At 37.1% G+C, this 19579-nt stretch overlaps 1 long non-coding RNA gene across 4 annotated transcripts; it reads left to right on the top strand.

Moving 5' to 3' along the window:
- The first annotated feature begins 361 nt into the window (after positions 1 to 361).
- Positions 362 to 18284, top strand: LOC136233084 (uncharacterized). 4 transcript variants are annotated; one of them, XR_010690679.1, is made up of 3 exons: positions 499 to 1373; positions 2682 to 2842; positions 18110 to 18284. It is a non-coding gene; the product is annotated as an uncharacterized lncRNA (long non-coding RNA). The 4 variants fall into 4 exon arrangements; XR_010690678.1 differs by lacking the exon at positions 18110 to 18284 and adding an exon at positions 2923 to 3454; XR_010690677.1 differs by lacking the exon at positions 18110 to 18284 and having other exon boundaries at positions 362 to 1373; positions 2682 to 3454.
- The last annotated feature ends 1295 nt before the right edge of the window (positions 18285 to 19579 follow it).

Below are 19579 nucleotides of genomic sequence, written 5' to 3'. Positions count from 1 at the left end.
TGGCTATGGCACGTCATAATGTTCTGGCTCATCATATCTATTAGTTATGGACTACCACAACCACAAGCATTTATTTCGTAAAAAACCTCACTTCAAGGAACTTTATGTGTGTTTGATGCTCTGCTTGCGATATAAGACTTGCGATTTGCCAATATTTTACTAACTGATGAGGAAAACCTTCCACACTTACAGCGCAAAATGGAATTTTGTAAGATTTACCAGTATATACATAAGATAACAACAAATCTGAATAGTCTTCAAAAATTGAAAAGGCCTTAAGATACAGTGGTAGAAATATTTTTCTTGCAACTTTTTACATAATACCTATTCATAATTGAGGTATCTATATAATTATATATATACTATAAAAGTGAATAGGTTATACAGTACAATTGAATAATTTTGTCAAATTTTTTCAATTACACCCCTTATTCCTTCTATTTCTTTCACTTTAGCTGTCCTTTTTTGTCATTTTATTATGACCTTTCATTCTGCTTTCAGTGCATTCCAAAACGACGCCGTCTCTTCAGGACGTTTCTGTCCTTTCACCAAGGTTCCTATCCTCTGATTCCTAGCTATTCTTCTTCCACCGCTCTCTCTCTCATTCCTAATCCATCTCTCAATTGCTCTTTCTTACCGACTTCTTTCTTCTCCAGAATTCAATGGGTTCTGTTTTTTTATGGGTTACTGCAGATGAAGATTTGTAGGGATTCATGGAGTTGTAGGTTAATTTTTTTCTTCTAAGTTTTTTCATCTATTTTTTTGTTGTCTCTAACAGAGTTCTTTGGTGTACCTTATTGTTTCATGGTAGAAGAAGGATTGTTTGATATATCCTGATTGATTCGTAGTGGCAAAAGATTAGCTGGGATATATCTTGATCAATTTATAGAAGCAGAAGGTTACCTTAAATCTATGCTTTTTTATGCTACTATTTTTTTCCTCTTGCTATTGCCTTGGCATATCTTAGACATTCTCTTTTGTTGATTCTAATTTGTTGATGTGGTTCAGAAATTCACAATCTCAACAGGTAAAGTTCCTTATGTTGACTCTTAAGAGCGTTTCTTTTTGGTCTTGCGTGTTCAATTTTGGGACTCTTTTTTCAATTGCAGATTTTAGGGTTTTCAATTTGAACTGAATTAGATGTTTCAAATGCTTAGAATTTATTGTTTGGGTTGCCCTGTAAGCTTCTTTCATTGTAAATCCAGGAATTTGGACTATCCAACATGCAAAACAACGATTACTATCTTTTTTCATTTAGACAACCAAACTCTATCAGTTCTTGGATCTTTCATAGCATTCATTGTTTTACTGTTTTTGCAGGTCTGTACCCTTTCACTTCGTTCCCCTCTTTGGATATGTGGACTTTTAAAGAGGTAATTATTTCTAGCTTTGTAGTTCTACATTTTCTGCCCCTAGATTTTACTTTTTCTTTTAATTCTTTTTTATGCCAGTTTTTTGTTTCATATATTAATATTTTATACTATTGACAATTATATAACATGATTCTGCAGTATAAGTTTATGATATGCAGTATAACTTTGGATTTTGTTAATGTTGGTTTCAGATTGGATCTTGGAGTTGTGAATTTGAATTTTGGTTTGGCTTGAATTCCACATGTGTTGCATTTAGATGTTAATAAACTGTTGTAAATTGAGGGATTTGATAATGCTTGGGCCTACCAAGCAAGACATTTTTCAGTTTCATATGTTGAAGAATTGGATTCAATTTATCTAACTTCTGCATTTTTTATATTTTGTAATTACTTCAGGGTTCACCTTTGAATCCCCATCCTATTCTCTCTATATTTATTTAGTTCAATCTTACTCTTGGTTTCTCATTTTATTTCTATATGTTTCCCTACCATTTTCTTGACTCTCAGATGGCTGTAGCCAAACTCCTTTTTCCTGCAACTGGTCACTCCTCTTAGAATTAGAAAATATCATTAAGTAATTCCACTTCAAATATAACTAAGAGAAATGAATTAAAATAAATTATATGCCATCATATACATATCATTAAATACTCCCTATTGCTTTATCTTTATCTCCTTCCGCTTAAATTTTTTGAATTAAAATCTATCCAAGAGGGATTAAGTAGATGATAGAATATCTTGATGGAAAAAGAAGCATTGGTTTTTACAGAAATGTGCACATCGTCGTTATAAGGACAATTAGCGATCTTTTCGTGTTTGGTTACAACTGGAAAATCATAAATGAATTCACCCATTTCATTATTAGGAATGTCAACTCGTTTTATTTAATTTTCTTTGAGAGTTTCCTTTTGATAATTTGGAAGTTTGGTTTTCATTTCTTTTTGGACTCAATTTCATAGCTTTTGTTTGATTGCCAAGTGATTGAGCAAACATCAAAGAAAGTGAGATTAAGAAAACATATGTTTAAGGTTTTTCATTCTTTTGAAATTTCTTAGCTCTGTTTGTGATGTGTTTTATTTCTAGATATGTTATATTAAGATTTAAATAACATTTCCAAAATCTATATTAGGCATGAAATAATATTTTCAGATTTGTTATATGTGATCGTTTATGCCTTTTTATAGGATTATATTTTTTTCGATTTCTCAATCGGTAATTCCTTTTTTTTCTTTTTTTTTCCATGTCAAATATTTGTGGTATTTGAATCGTTATCTATATCTTTCATGGGTTGCTTGCAATTTATATGCAGACATTAAAGAGATTAGAAACATACTCAGTTGAATTATGCGATACAAGCAAAGGCAATTGTAAGAACGACAAAAAGAGTGAAGTAATGAGAAGAGATACATGTTGCTTTTTGATGCACTAAGCATCATAAATACGACATCCTTTTGATGAGATTAACTTCGGGTAGGATAATCTATATACACTACTTTCTACATTTTTATGTAATTTAATTATATCTCAACCTTTGATCTCTCTGGAATTAGGATATTGCTTCATTTTGACAAGTAGGAAGCTTGATAAATTAAATGAGCAAGTGTGAACAAGGAAATGGATCAACTGATCATGCTTCCATATATGAAGTATAGCTTAAAGTTTAGCTAGACAACTTAATTAAGGTTGAAAAATAACCAACAGATTAAGTGAATAAGCTAGCAGTTTTTTTTTTTTTTTGTTTAAAGAAGAGGAAATTAAGTTTGAATAGTAGGAGCTATGGAGGGGCTCACCAAGGTGGGAGGAGAGGAATAGTCGTAATTAGAGAAATGTATTTAATGTTGAACTGGAAGTAGTATTTAGTAGAAAGATGGGATCGATGTCGGCAGCCACGACCAGCCACAGATAAATAGATAATAGAGAAAGAGGAGAGGATGCAAGAAGTACTATAACCATGTCGGGTTAGTCGAGTTGTTTCTATAAATTATATTATTGTCACCCCTAAAACAAAATGTTTTAAACATATTTTTTTTTTCATTATGTTGTCCAGGATGTAATAAAATCAAGATGAGAGTTTGGTTGTTTGCTGAACGATCTTTATTACTATCTTTGCTTTTCTCTTATTCTTACATTTGAGGTGTGTTAGTTTTTTCCCAAATTGTTGTCAAAGGTCCTTTGGCTTTGATTCAAGTCATGAATGGGCATAGATGAAACTTGCAAAGCTAAAGTTTTTGTAGTTAATATCCTTAGGTGTACATTGATAACTCTTGTGTAAAACTAAAGAGAGATTATGGAGAAGAAGATGAATTCATTAAAATCAAATTGAATTAGGTTACAGTTGCAAGTTGTTTATTTATAATAGCTAAAACAGAGGAAGGGTAAAAGGGGAAGTATACTGTTCCTATTTCTAATCAGTTGCTAACAAACTAACTGTTAATTCTACATCCTCCCCTCAAGTTGGAAGTGGTGAAGAGACAATTCCAACCTTGGATGAGAATTCTGTAAATTGTGAGCCTGTCCAAGGCTTAGTAAGGAGATCTGCAGGTTGATCTTCTGTACTGATATGAGGAGTGATCAGGAATCCTTGCTCAACATAATCCCGGATGAAATGAACATCTATGTCGAAATGCTTTGTTCGATCATGGTCTATAGGATTAGCTGCTATGGCAATGGCAGATGTGTTGTCACAATGTAGTAAAATTGGTAAAGGCACAGAGATGAGAAGATCTTGTAAAATGTAGGAAATCCACTTCAATTCACAAGCTGTTACAGCTAAACTTCTGTATTCAGCTTCTGCTGAGGATCTACTAACTGTAGCTTGTTTTTTGGTTTTCCAAGAAATGAGGGCTTTGCCAATGAAGATGCAATAACCAGTCACTGATCTCCTTGTTGTTTTGGATACTGCCCAGTCTGAGTCACAATACCCTGACAGAGTTAAATCAAGTTGTTTGGGGTAGAGGAGAGCTTTGTTTAAGGTTCCTTTTAGGTATCTTAAAACATGTAGTGCTGCATCAAGGTGATGTTGGCATGGCTGAGACATAGCTTGACTTAAGAGTTGTGTAGCAAAACTAATGTCTGGCCTGGTGAATCCCAGGTACAAAAGTCTGCCAACCAATCTTCGAAATACATCTAGTGAAGCTAGTTTCTCAGTTTTAACATGAAACTGAAATCCAGAGGGTAATGGTGAAACAGCTAGCTGTGCTTCCATTAGCTTAGAATCTCTGAGAAGATCCTGGATGTACTTTGTTTGTGACACTAGTAAACCCACTTCTGATCTTGCTATTTCTATTCCCAAGAAATACTTGACATAACCTAGATCCTTTATAGTGAATCTTATATGAAGAAATTGCTTCACTTGTTGAATAAGTACTTCAGAAGTGCCTGAGATCAACAAATCATCAACATATAACACTATTGTTAAAAAGTCATTCTCAGTGTGCTTGGTATACAAGCAATGATCATGAGGTGATCTTTTGAAGCCTATTTCCATTAAGGCAGAAAACATCTCCTTATTCCATTGTCTACCTGCTTGTTTCAAACCGTAGATTGATTTAACAAGTTTACAAACCATGGTCTGATCAGGAACTTCATATCCTTATGGAATGGTCATGTACAAATCTTCATCAATGTATCCATGAATATAGGCATTGTTGATGTCTATTTGGTGAATAGGCCATCCTTTTGATGCTGCAAGTGCCAAGAATATCTTTACAGTAACCCCTTTAGCTACAGGTGAAAAGCTATCTGTGTAATCTATCCCAAAGAGTTGATTGTATCCCTTAGCCACAAGTCTGGCTTTGAACTTGTTAACTGAGCCATCAGCATTATATTTAACTCTAAAAACCCACCTAGAAGCTATTACCTTTTTCCCTTGTGGAAGAGTTGTTAGGGTCCAGGTTTTGTTCTCTTCTAGTGCCTGAATTTCTGATTTCATAGCACTCACCCACCTGGGATCTTTAATGGCTTCTTTGTAAGACTTTGGTTCATGTTCCTCAACAATTTTGGCCAAAAATGCCATGTGATGTTTGTGAAAATCGGGAACATATGAAGTGGTACTGGTTTGACCTGGGGTTTGAACTATGGAAACAAAATCTGTGAGCCATTGTGGTTTATGAATTGATTTGCCTGTTCTAGTGACTGGCTGAGCATGAAGATGTGATGATAAATCAATAGTTTATGGATGTGAATGTTGGTCCCTTGTAAGGTTGCAAGTATAGTTCCAAGGGGGGGGGGGGTTAGGAACTATTTTACCTTTTAAAACGATTAGGGCAGATTTCTTTTCTTTTAGAAAAGATTATATGACAGCGGCGCTGATCAATCGACAAGACACTGGCTTAGTCAACTAGTGACTAGGTCAGTTTCGTTGCTTAGGTCAGGAAATAGCACTCAGAGTCTATTCCTGACTTAATTCGTTGGCAGCGCACAACTCAGTTTGACCTCTTTTACTTGGTCAGTTTTAGTTTGTTTTAAGCAAGCAATATAAATAAGGAGTTAAGGTTTAGAAATACTTCACTCAGCAGATTTATCCAGGTTCGGCTTCTTCTAAGCCTACGTCCTGTCCCCGGAACACTTCCGAGATTTCAAATCCTCTACTGAGCTCTTTAAAGGTAGAGCCTCAAACCTTTTACAATATCAGCAATTGAGTATGACAAGAGTACCTTCCTCTATACTTCTACTCAATCCTAATCTCTCCGCTGAGTACTTAAAACCGAGTACTCAGCCTCTCCTTTCTATTCCTAGAAATGATTAAGATTTGTCCTAAACAACAATTGCTAGAACACCTTAGATGATTGAGGATCAATCACTCTAGACTTTTACACAAATGAATAAGCTTGTAGTGTAAGAATTTGCTTTGCTTTTGATGGAGAACTTTTGTACACGTTTGATCAGCGTAACGGCTTTTTCTCAAAGTTCTCTATGGAATGTGGATTCTGAATGCTCTATTTATAGAGAGCTGTGAGAGCTTCTGGTTATTTCGAATTTCGAAATAACCGTTGGAGGGAAACGGCTACAGGTCGTTTTCACTCAGTCTGTCAGCAGTTCTCTTAGCCAATCAGATTCCAGCATCTTCTGTTCTTCGGTCAGTGTGACAGTATGTTCCTCCATTTTGGGTAACGTCAACCAGACAGCTTGCTGTGTCTTCTGATCTTTACTCGAAGAGGAAATACTTTGTCTGGAAGCTGTCTTGTGGTCAGCGGCTGTCTTGTACGTTTTGTCGAGACAGCTCAGCAGCTTCATACCGAAGTTGTCTACGTGGATCTTCTCGATCCTTCTTTGCTCAGCATGCGTTTCATTACTGCAACGGCAGCGTTTTGGAGATACGCGGGCTGAGTGATCTTGGGCTTGTTTGACTTGGGCCTTGACTTCCATATAGGGCTTGGGCCTTATGATCTTTATGTCTTATAACAATTATAAACTCAACATTGAACAAACACATTAGTAACAATAAATCAAAGCATTTAAACTTAATGTGTTATAGAATATTTAATTTCACTTAATTAATTTTGTCAAATCAAAATTCTGTGGAAAGGTGTTTCAACAAACTCCCCCATTTTGATGTTGGCAAAACTAATCAGCAAGGAACTCAGCTTTGAGCTCCCCCATGATAGTTGACCTTTTTAATTAAGTGAACTCCCCCGTAAGGGCTGAGCTACTGACTTAGTTTTATTCTAAACATTCTAAGGTTTAATTGAATAAGTCTAAGATCAGTTTTCAGGTATAGGTCAGCTTATGGGACATATTCTATTTTACTCAGTATTCAGCGGAAGTAATGTATAGTGACAGAGCATAGCGCTGAGTAATTTATTTGTTCAATGGTTTATATTTGACAAGTTCAAACATTTATACGCAGCATGCATTTCATATAATACTTAGCATTTGAAGGACGGATAACTAATAGTTAAATAGTAATGCAAGTATTCCAAAAGTAACAGAAGTTAGGCATATTGAATTTTTAAAAACAGAAGAGAATAAGGACAAGGCATAAAATTAAAATTCTTCTTCCTAACTTCTAACTCTCTAGTTTCTAACTTAGAGTTTCTTCCTAACTTCTAACTCTCTAGTTTCTAACTTAGAGTTCCTTCTCCTTAGTTGCCACTTTTCTCCCCCATTTTGCCAGCATCAGCAGTAGGCAAATTGACGGTAGGGGCAGGAGACTTGGCTTGTTCTTGCAGGAGATGAATTTGACCCTCCAACGAATTCATGTGATTGACCATAGTCAACATGAGTGCGGTCATCTTGGACATCTGAGCTTGTGTTGGTTGCTGCGTCTGAACCGAAGAGAAGTGGTTGATCATGTCATGGATTTCACGCAGAATTTGGTGAGTTACAGGTGGATGAGAGGATTGGTCATGGTTTGGTGGAGGATGAGCTTGTTCTTGAAGCAGATTGTTAGCTGAGGCAATGACACGCCGTCCTGATTCAGTAGCACCTAAGTGTGCAAATTTGGCAGGAGTGGGCTCGCACTGAGTGCCTTGAGTAGCAGCAGGACTACGGGGTGTGTTGACTTCAGGTGCTGAGTTGCTTTGAGGTGAGAGTTGAGCTTCTTTTGGACTAGCAGGGGTTTTGGCTTGTTTCTCACTTTGAGGAACAGAGGCTTATTTTTGTGGAGAACCCTTTTGAGTAATGTTGGGCTCAGGGACAGTTTCTTCTTCTGTTCTCATTTTCTTCTGAGCTGACTCAGCTATGTCCTGATCAGCTTTCTTTTTGTTCCTTTCCATTAGCCGTACCTTTCTGGGGACAGTACGAATATCCTTCGAGCAGGCTCCCTTTTTCTTCTTCTTCTCATCTTGAGCAATCTCAGATGGCACAGTAGAAGTATACTCAGTTTGAGCAGTTTCAGCCATAACATGAGCTATAGCATCATCCAGATCTGTTAGATTTTCCATTTCTCCAATGGGTTGCTCAGTGTCAGCCATAATATCCTCCTTCTCAGTGCTCCCATTTCCGTCATATCCTTTCAAGGGTTGACTATGTGATAGGCCATTCAGCACTCCTGCAGTGATAACATTTCCTGAGGAACTTATTTCACCTATAGTCTCTATATTCTTGTCCTGAATTATCTTTGTGATGAGATAACCCAAGCGAAGCTTCCTTCCACTTCATTGAAAAGCTCCGACCAAAAAGACAGGAAGATTGAATGGAGTGCCTGTCAGCATATGCCAGATGAAACATTGTTCAAAGTTGGAGGCGGATGAAGGTGAGCTGAGTTTAGGAAAGATGAAGTTGGTCAGCATGAAATGGACCATCTTCTGATTTTTGCCCATGCAGGTGCTGGGTACTTCTCCTTTGTAGTCTCTGGGTTTACAGAACCCCTTCATCTTTTCTGCGATGGCTTTTGGTATGGGCTCCTTTGTTGTCCTGAACTGTATTCCTGTGTTTGGTATTTCCAGTAGTGTTGCTAGATAATCAGGAGTGATCACTATCTTTTGACCTTTAACTGTGGTCTCTAAGTAGTCGGAGTCATCTGCATCAACGTGCAGGTTGGAGTAGAATTCTCTCACTATCGTGGGATAGGTTTGTCCGGAAAGAGAGAAGAGACCTTTCCATTTGTTCTTTTCTATCCATTCACAGAATGGTTTCTCAGAAGAGACGAAGCCAGAAGAAAAGTATCGGCTCCTTAGTACTTCTTGACTCTTGGCCCAAGAGTGTACTTTCATCATCCTTCTTACCATGCTAGTTGAAGGACCAGCCTGATCAGTGGATTTTAGGTTTGGAGAGAAGGTACTTCTGTTGAAGGACATTTTTGAAGTTCTGAGGCTCTTAAGTGCTTAAGGAAAATCTGAAGCTTTCTAAATTTCAGTATGCGTGGAGAGTGGTAGTGGGAAAATACCTACTATTTATAGATTTTTAACTTAGGTTTGCGTTTGAATTTAAGTCGGTTTTGCCCTTGGGTTTTCCAATCGGCAGAAAATCTGACATTAATGACACTTTTAAGACGTATTCGGCGCATGCGCAGTACAGGTGTCATTACGCGTGTGGTGGCATTAAATGCTAATAATTACTTTTACTCAGTGTTTGATGATATAAACGTTTCGTATTCTGAGTAGTCAGTTTTGTTCAACGGATAGTTGTAGAGGTTTAGTTACTCGGCATGAGATAACTCACTCAGTGTGCATTTATTTCTGGGCATGTGATTTTGACAGATACTCTTTAAAATACTCAGCATGTTAACATTCATTCAGCATGCATCATATCACATTTTTACTTAGGAATTTAAGACAGTGGATTAAACATACCAATGGCTTCTCTCAGTATGCTAAATTGCTCTCGTGCTAGAGGCTTTGTAAAGATATCAGCAAGCTGCTCATCTGTTGGCACATAAGTCAGCTTAATTTCTTTCTTGAGTACATGATCTCTGATGAAGTGATGCCTTATGCTGACATGCTTCATCCTGCTGTGCTGGATTGGGTTCTTTGAGAGGTCAATTGCACTCTTGTTGTCGCATTTGACTTCAATTGTCTTTGTTTGAACACCATAATCTTCAAGCTGTTGCTTAATCCATAGGACTTGAGCAACACAGTTTCCAGCAGCAATGTACTCAGCTTCAGTTGTGGACAGGGCTACTGACGCCTGCTTCTTGCTGAACCAAGATACAAGACAACTTCCTAGGAAATGGCATCCTCCAGAGGTGCTTTTTCTTTCCAGCTTGTCTCGTCCATAGTCAGCGTCAGTGTATCCAATGAGTGTAAAGTCATGAGTATTTGGATACCACAAACCTGCATTTACTGAGCTTTGCAAATATCTAAGGATCCTTTTTACAGCTATGTAATGGGATTCCTTAGGGTTAACTTGATATCTAGCACAATAACATACTGAGAACTGAATGTCTGGCCTACTTGCTGTTAAGTAAAGTAAAGAGCCAATCATACCTCGGTATAACTTGCTGTCTACTGACTTACCATTTTCATCAGCACAGAGGACAGTGTCAGTGCCCATAGGAGTGGATATTGGCTTACAATGTTCTAGTTCATATTTCTTCAATATCTCCTTGGCATATTTAGCCTGACTGATGAATATGCCATTCTTTCCTTGTTTAATTTGAAGTCCGAGGAAGAAGTTGAGTTCTCCCATCATTGACATTTCGAATTCAGTCTGCATTTGTTTGCTAAATTCCTTGCACATAGATTCATTAGTAGCACCAAATATAATGTCATCTACATATATTTGTGCCAGCAGGGTATCTTTACCCTTTCTCTTAATGAATAAGGTTGTATCAGCTTGACCCCTGACATAATTTCTAGTCAGTAAGAAGTTGGTCAGCCTCTCATACCAAGCACGTGGTGCTTGCTTGAGGCCATACAGAGCCTTTTTGAGTTTGTAAACGTGGTTTGGGAACTTAGAATCCTCAAACCCTGGAGGCTGATTGACATAGACCTCCTCGTTTATTACTCCATTAAGAAATGCACTTTTAACATCCATTTGAAACAGTTTAAAATTCATATACGATGCATATGCACATAAAATCCTAATTGCTTCTAGCCTTGCCACTAGGGCAAAGGTCTCACCGTAGTCAATACATTCTTGCTGACTGTAGCCCTGAGCTACAAGTCTTGCCTTGTTTCTGACTACGTTTCCTTGTTCATCCAGCTTGTTCCTGAAGACCCATCTCGTTCCAATGGTCTTTTGGCTCCTAGGATGTGGCACTAGTTCCCACACATTATTCCTCCTGAACTGATTGAGTTCCTCTTGCATGGCATTCATCCAGAATTCGTCATCCTCAGCTTCGGCAAAGTTCTTCGGCTCCTGTACTGAGACGAAAGCTACATTGCCGAGATACTTCCTTAGTTGATTTCTTGTCATCAGCGTATTTCCAGCTGAGTCAAGAATTGCATTTTCTGAATGCCCGCTTGGGAATCTTATCTCCTTGGGTAGATTTATGTCTTGTTCTATCTGTGTTTCAACATTCTCTGCAGAAGTAGATTGGTCAGTGAAAGTAATCTTAGGTTCACTCTTACTCTTGGTTAGCCGTTTTGTGAAGGACTCAGTAGCTGGTTCTTGATCAGCAGGTGCTGAGTTTGGTTCATCTTCTATCAGCGGCTGGTATCTTCCTCCGATGATTCCTGAGCCTACTATCTTACCCTTCTTGTTGTCTCCAAAACTTACACTCCCTCCTCGTTTACGTTCAAACGTGATGAACTGAGTTTCATCACCCGTCATATGCCTTGAGCATGCGCTGTCAATATACCACATCTTTGACTTCTCGGCACATCTCAGGCTTACCTGCATTGTAACTAGTTACTTTTAGGTACCCAATTCTTTTTGGGTCCTGACTTGTTAGGTGCAACAGGTATAGCATCATATTTTATTTTATGGCGACATACATTGATAGTATGGCCATTCTTTCCACAGAAGTCACAACTGACCTTCTGTTTAGGATTTTTTACTGACTTGTCAGCACCCCAGTGCTGAGCGTGCCAGCACACTTTAGTAGTGTGTCCTAACTTCCCACAAAAGTCACATTGGACTTTTCGCTGGGGATTTCGTCTCTGCTGAGTACCTTGGTACTGTGTACCTTGATACTGAGTTCTCAGCGGAAAATTGTTTTTGTTTGGAACCTTTAATTGGTTCTGAATGGTTGTGACATCCTTCCTCAGTTTTTTTGAAACTGACTGGACTTCAGAGACAGACTCATGAATGATTTTCATATTTTCATGCAAAACTGAGTTATCTTGAAGAAGGTATCTGAGGTCACTCAGTTTGACCTCTTCTACTTCATCACAGCGCCGGCTGAGTGCTTTAATCTTCCTGTTACACTTTTTAACAAGTGTATAGAGATCACTCAGGGCGTTACCCATTTCATTTCTGAGTTGAGAGAGTGAGATTACCTCATTAGATTGCTCTTCATTATCTGACTCATCAGATTGGTCAGCATGCTCAGAAATGCATGGCTCAACAAGTTCGTCAGCCATAAAGCATATCTTCGCTGACTCGGTGGCCTCAGTTTCTGTTGATGAAGATTCATCACTGTCACTCCAAGTAGCCACCATTGCCTTCTTCCCACTTTTCTTGTCTTTCCTCAGCGTGGGGCAGTTTGACTTAATATGGCCATCTTGGTGGCACTCAAAGCATGTAATGGGCTTTGAGCTGTCCTTTCTGTATTTGTTGTCGCTTGAGTCAGCCTTATACTTATCAAACTTTTTGTAAGGCTTTTTAGAATATTTGTCGTTCTTCCTGAACAGCCTCTTCATCTTTCTTGTGAACATAGCCATCTCCTCATCATCAGTTGAACTCCCGTCAGTGGAGTCAGCCTTCATGACAAGTGACTTCTGCTTCTTGTCATCAGATTTTTCCTTCACCTCAAAGTTTTTCATGGATATCTCATGGGTCAGCAATGAACCGATGAGTTCGTCATATTTGTAAGTGGTTAAATCCTGAGCTTCCTCAACTGCTGTCTTCTTTGCTTGCCAGTCTTTTGGAAGACTCCTGAGTATCTTTTTGACTTGTTCTTCCTCAGTGAAGATTTTCCCAAGTCTCTTGAGCTCATTAATGATGTTGGTGAACCTTGCGTTCATGTCTGAAATGCCCTCATCATTGTTCATCTCGAACAGCTCGTACAGTCTCATCTGCTGATTCACTTTGGATTCTTTTACTTTGTTTGTTCCCTCGTAGGTGACTTCCAGCTTTTTCCAGATCTCTTGTGCCGACTCACAACTTGAGATTTTGTTATATTCTGCAGCATCGAGCGCACAGTGAAGCATATTGATAGCCGAAGCATGGTTTTGAAGCTTCTTAAGATCATCCTCTGTGCATTCAACCTCAGCTTTAACAACTGACTGGCCAGCAACAACTTTCACAGGTACAAACGGGCCTTGGACTATAGATAGCCAGGCACTCATGTTTGTAGCTTGAATGAAGTTCTTCATCCTATTCTTCCAAAAGGTATAGTTTGACCCGAAGAATAGGGGAGGCCTGGTAATGGACAGCCACTCAGGTAATATCTGGGTTGTCTGGTTTCCAGGGAGAAATCGAGTGCTGTTTTCGCCCATGGTATGGATCAACTCAAGGTTGTTAGACCTTTAGTAATGAGCTTTTAAGCTCTGATACCACTTGTTGGTCCCTTGTAAGGTTGCAAGTATAGTTCCAAGGGGGGGTTAGGAACTATTTTACCTTTTAAAACGATTAGGGCAGATTTCTTTTCTTTTAGAAAAGATTATATGACAGCGGCGCTGATCAATCGACAAGACACTGGCTTAGTCAACTAGTGACTAGGTCAGTTTCGTTGCTTAGGTCAGGAAATAGCACTCAGAGTCTATTCCTGACTTAATTCGTTGGCAGCGCACAACTCAGCTTGACCTCTTTTACTTGGTCAGTTTTAGTTTGTTTTAAGCAAGCAATATAAATAAGGAGTTAAGGTTTAGAAATACTTCACTCAGCAGATTTATCCAGGTTCGGCTTCTTCTAAGCCTACGTCCTGTCCCCGGAACACTTCCGAGATTTCAAATCCTCTACTGAGCTCTTTAAAGGTAGAGCCTCAAACCTTTTACAATATCAGCAATTGAGTATGACAAGAGTACCTTCCTCTATACTTCTACTCAATCCTAATCTCTCCGCTGAGTACTTAAAACCGAGTACTCAGCCTCTCCTTTCTATTCCTAGAAATGATTAAGATTTGTCCTAAACAACAATTTCTAGAACACCTTAGATGATTGAGGATCAATCACTCTAGACTTTTACACAAATGAATAAGCTTGTAGTGTAAGAATTTGCTTTGCTTTTGATGGAGAACTTTTGTACACGTTTGATCAGCATAACGGCTTTTTCTCAAAGTTCTCTATGGAATGTGGATTCTGAATGCTCTATTTATAGAGAGCTGTGAGAGCTTCTGGTTATTTCGAATTTCGAAATAACCGTTGGAGGGAAACGGCTACAGGTCATTTTCACTCAGTCTGTCAGCAGTTCTCTTAGCCAATCAGATTCCAGCATCTTCTGTTCTTCGGTCAGTATGACAGTATGTTCCTCCATTTTGGGTAACGTCAACCAGACAGCTTGCTGTGTCTTCTGATCTTTACTCGAAGAGGAAATACTTTGTCTGGAAGCTGTCTTGTGGTCAGCGGCTGTCTTGTACGTTTTGTCGAGACAGCTCAGCAGCTTCATACCGAAGTTGTCTACGTGGATCTTCTCGATCCTTCTTTGCTCAGCATGCGTTTCATTACTTCAACGGCAGCGTTTTGGAGATACGCGGGCTGAGTGATCTTGGGCTTGTTTGACTTGGGCCTTGACTTCCATATAGGGCTTGGGCCTTATGATCTTTATGTCTTATAACAATTATAAACTCAACATTGAACAAACACATTAGTAACAATAAATCAAAGCATTTAAACTTAATGTGTTATAGAATATTTAATTTCACTTAATTAATTTTGTCAAATCAAAATCCTGTGGAAAGGTGTTTCAACAGTGAAATGGGAGTATCTGTTGTGATAGATGGGATATTGTCTGAGAGAATAGGAGGGGTTGGTAAAGGAGTAATATTAGGGTCAGGTGTATCTGTTGGTGTTATTTCTTTGAAAGGAAAAACATTTTCATGAAAAATAATATCTCTGGAAACTGTCATAGTTTCAGTCTCAGTATTGTAAACCAAAAAACCCTTTTGACCTTGCTTGTAGCCAAGGAAGACACATTTGAATGCTCTTGCATCAAATTTATCTTTGTGGGGGTATGTGTTTGTGATGTAGCAGAGGCAACCAAAAACCTTCAAATTGTCATATTTTGGAACTCTGCCATATAACCTTTCAAAAGGAGTTGCCCAGTTCAAGGATTTGACTGGTAGCAAGTTGATGATATGAGTAGCTGCTAGTATAGCTTCTCCCCAGAAAACAAGAGGCGTATTAGATTGAAATAGCAATGATCTTGCTATCTCCAAAATGTATTGAAATAGCAATGATCTTGCTATCTCCAAAATGTGCTTGTGTTTCCTCTCTGCAATGCCATTCTGCTAAGGAGTATAGGCACAACTAGTCTGGTGCAGGATGCCAAGAGATGAAAACAAAGTAGCACATGGTGTGTTGACAAACTCCTTGCCATTATCACTTCTCACTGTTTTGACATGTGCTTCAAACTGATTCTGTGCCATATGAAGAAATTGCTTCACTGATTCATAAACCTCTGACTTAGATTTCAATAAAACAACCCATAAAGCTCTTGAGAAGTCATCAACTATGGTTAAAAAGTATTTGGCTCCTGTCATAGACGGCTGTTGATAAGGACCCCATACATCTAGGTGTAGTAGTTCAAAAATTTTCTTGGTTGTTGTGGTACTAGTGGGAAAAACCAATCTGTGTTGTTTTGCAAGAGGGCATATAGAACAATGATCTTTTATTTCTTTAAAATCAATTGCTGAAACATGTTTCATCTTTTCAAAAGAAGAGTGGCCTAATCTGAAATGCCACAGCAAGCTATTACAATCAGTGCTACTCTGCTGAACCTGACTTTGACTAACACAATTAGAACAAAAATCTAAAATGACGGACTGTTGAAAAGATTTCTGAGTGATTTTGTATAGACCTTCATGGTAAAATCCAACTCCAATCACCTTTTTCAGTCTTCAGGTCCTGTAACAAACAATGTTGTGCATAAAAAACCACTCTGACTTGTCCCTCTTGTAACAACTGCCCCACAGAAATCAAGTTATACTGAAAAGTGGGAATGTGTAACACATTACTTAATACCAAAACATCCTGAAAATTCACTGTGCCTATGTTTTTTACCTGTTGAATGCTGCCATCTGGTAAATGAACATTTCTCAAGCATGAAACATTCTTATAATCACTAAAAAGTGAGATTTTACTACTCATATGAGAAGTTGCCCCTGAGTCTATAATCCAGGAATCTTCACTGCTAGTTTGTGAAAAAATAGATGCAGTAAGAGAGAAATGCTTACTTGCAAAACCAGAAAACTGTGCAAAATTGGCAGACTCATCTTGATTCTGCTTTTTCATGAACTTCTGGAATTCCTTCTGAAACATCTGTGAGAATTTTTCTAATTGTTTATCTTCATTATCCGAGGAATCATCATCAACTTTTATCATATGTGCCTGGTTGTGTTTCTTGACCCCTTTCTTTTTAGGTTTATACCATTCTGGGTATCCAACCAATTGAAAACAATTTTCTTTGACATGCTTGCTCATCTTGCAATGAGTGCAGAAAAGATCTTCCTTCTTTTTATCCCCTTCCTTTGTTCCACTACTTACTACTGCATTTGCAATCTCTATCTTATGAGATGAAGCAGTGACATTTTGTTTCTGTTTCTCCATTTTCTGGATGTAAGAATAAGCTTTGTTGATGGATGGAAGTGGATCCATCATCAAGATTTGGTCTCTTGTAGCATCATACAAGTCATCAAGACCCATCAGAAATTGCATTAAATGATCTGCTTCAACCATTAATGCAAGCTTGTTTCCATTTTCTGGACAATAACAGACTGGAAGAGGGTTCAATTCAGCCAAATCTTCCCATAGTTTCTTCATTTTGGTGAAATACAAGCAAACATTCATATTGCCTTGTTTTAACAAACTTAATTCCTTCTTTAATTGGTAGATTAAAGGGCCATTAGACTCACCAAAACGCTGTTGTATCTCAGTCCATAATTCCCTAGCAGTTTTGCAATAGAGAAAAGATTCACATAATTCTTTTGACATTGAACCAATCAACCAGGATAACACCATATTATCACACTTCTTCCATTTGTTGTAAAACACGGAAAATGGAGGAGGTTTGATATCATCTCTCAAGACAAAATCTAATTTGTCTTTAACAGCCAGGCCTGTTTTAACAGCACGAAGCCAAGAAAGGTAATTAGTGGTGGTGAGAGGGATGCTTACCAGTGAAGCTCCCAAAGTGTCTCCATTTTGCAGTTGCATTATGTCTGCAAACTGGAAATCTTCATTCTCCCGGTAATTCCTCTCTCTTTCGACTTCAGGTCGCAATCCGTCTGTTCTAACTTCAGATCTGAGATTTCTCTCTCTTGCGACACCTGATTTTTGTTCTTCGGTTGACCTGGTGTTTTTGCCATTCTCAGCCTCTGTTCTTAGTTCATCATTCTGGCGAGTGCTTGATTCTGGATGATCAAGAGCACGCCGATAATTCATGGTCTGAGGATCTTGAGGTTGGTAACGATCTTCAAATTCATGTTGAAAATCAGAGATATCTTCTTCATCATTGAGGTAATCACTATTCCTCAATCTTCTTCGATTATGATCCTTCTTCACCATTGTTGAATGCTCTCTTGGGTTTAAAAATTTTGCGGAAAAGTTTTGAGATTAAAGTCTTGAATCAGTTACACAAAGCTCTGATACCATGTAAAACTAAAGAGAGATTATGGAGAAGAAGATGAATTCATTAAAATCAAATTGAATTAGGTTACAGTTGCAAGCTGTTTATTTATAATAGCTAAAACAGAGGAAGGGTAAAAGGGGAAGTATACTGTTCCTATTTCTAATCAGTTGCTAACAAACTAACTGTTAATTCTACATCTTGACAAGTTTGCTACATTGATCACTCCATTTATTTTCTTTTAATCTCTTTTTTAATAAATCATTTGTTTTTTTTTAATTCTGCAGTTTTTCATACATCCTACTCAGATCTCATGAGTTCATATTTTCGAATGGCCATGTTATTTTAATTTCAAGTTTTTTTTATTTAAGAACGGTTTGACTTGACAATGTGAATGTAAAATAGGTGCAAGTTGTTAGTATATAATAACTTAATTCTCCATGTAATTTCCTTTTTTTCATTTTGTAGGAAAAAGACAGGTTTGTGATTGAAGGCTCAAATGGACAAAAAAAAAAAATCAACAATAGTGTTATATAGGTGCATGTATATAGTAAATTTGAACCATAGTGATATTAAGTTGATAGACATAAAAAAAAATTCATTGATAGAAAAGTTAGTATGAATAGATATGAATATCTTATGTGCAAAAATATGGGTAATTTATTTTTAGAAGATCAACAAATGTAAAAAGGTCTTCTTACTATAGGACTTTTTATTGTATATCTGTTTCAAATTTATTAATAAGATATATATATTTATTTATATACGTTCAAAATTGATTTTAATGTATAAAATGATGGTAAATTTAACTTTAACGTTTTCATTCAATATTAGTTTTCTATCAATGTAACAAAAAAAAATTAATGGATGTATTTGTTTTTTATTAAGCTGTTATATTGTACCTTTTAAATATTTTTTTAACATGTACATTTTAAATATTAATTATTTTTAAAATATCCATAGTTTTTTTGGTAAGAATGGAAGGCTTACAAGCCCGGACAAGCAAACAGAAAACAAAAGCGAAAGCAAGAAAGCGAGAGAGAAAACTGAGCTAGATACTGATCATTCTAGCCGAATCTCGGCCAGTCCGATCAACAAAATATCCATAGTTTTGTTAATACAGTTTTGTCAATACAGTTGCAAAAAACATTTATAAATGACAACAATTAAATTTGACACATAAATTATCACGAGATTAGATTTGTGAAATGATTAAAATATTTATTACTCATATAAAATGTGTTGAACTACTTTAATTTTTTTGATAAATTTATTTTGAAGGTTCAATACGTCAAGGAGTTGTTTAAATCTTTGGTAACTTAGGAACAAAATTATATTGATTTAAAATGTTATGAATAAATTAACAATATTTTATATAGTATAATTGAATCTAAGTAGGGCAAAGGTTGAGAGCTTACCTATGCCTTAGGAGGTCATGGGTTCGAATCACACTCGGATCTGGTGGGGATTTTTCTTTCTTCTTAATGTAAGCGCATTGCGCAGATTTTTTTTTAAAAAAAAATTGAATCTAAGTAGTTAAAATGTGTAGACGAAGAGAGACAAAGAGTGGTGAATATGCAATTTGGTTAACGGAGCCGTGTGGAGAGGGAGATATATAAGTGACATTATATAATGTTGGAGTTTTAGAGTTGGTGATGATTGTTGTACGACAACGTTTTGATATATACACATATCAGGGCAGAATGATAACAATATGATGACGTTATAATGACATATTTGATACGGACGAGAATCATACATTTCATTTATCGAGTTTTTTCTTTTTAATTTTGTTAGGTAATTTTTATGAAAAATTCTATTATAAAAAATTTACTTTTTTTGCTACCATATTATTTAATTATTTTTTGAGTTATTTTCTTACCCGAAGCAAAGCGATGATATCTTTGTAGTTTTATATATAAATCATCATTTCCGTGA

The sequence above is a fragment of the Euphorbia lathyris genome, chromosome 6, assembly GCF_963576675.1.
Source record: "Euphorbia lathyris chromosome 6, ddEupLath1.1, whole genome shotgun sequence".
Classification (NCBI taxonomy): domain Eukaryota; kingdom Viridiplantae; phylum Streptophyta; class Magnoliopsida; order Malpighiales; family Euphorbiaceae; genus Euphorbia; species Euphorbia lathyris.
The sequence above is the reverse complement of the archived record's forward strand: the minus strand, read 5'-3'. Positions and strand labels throughout refer to the sequence as shown.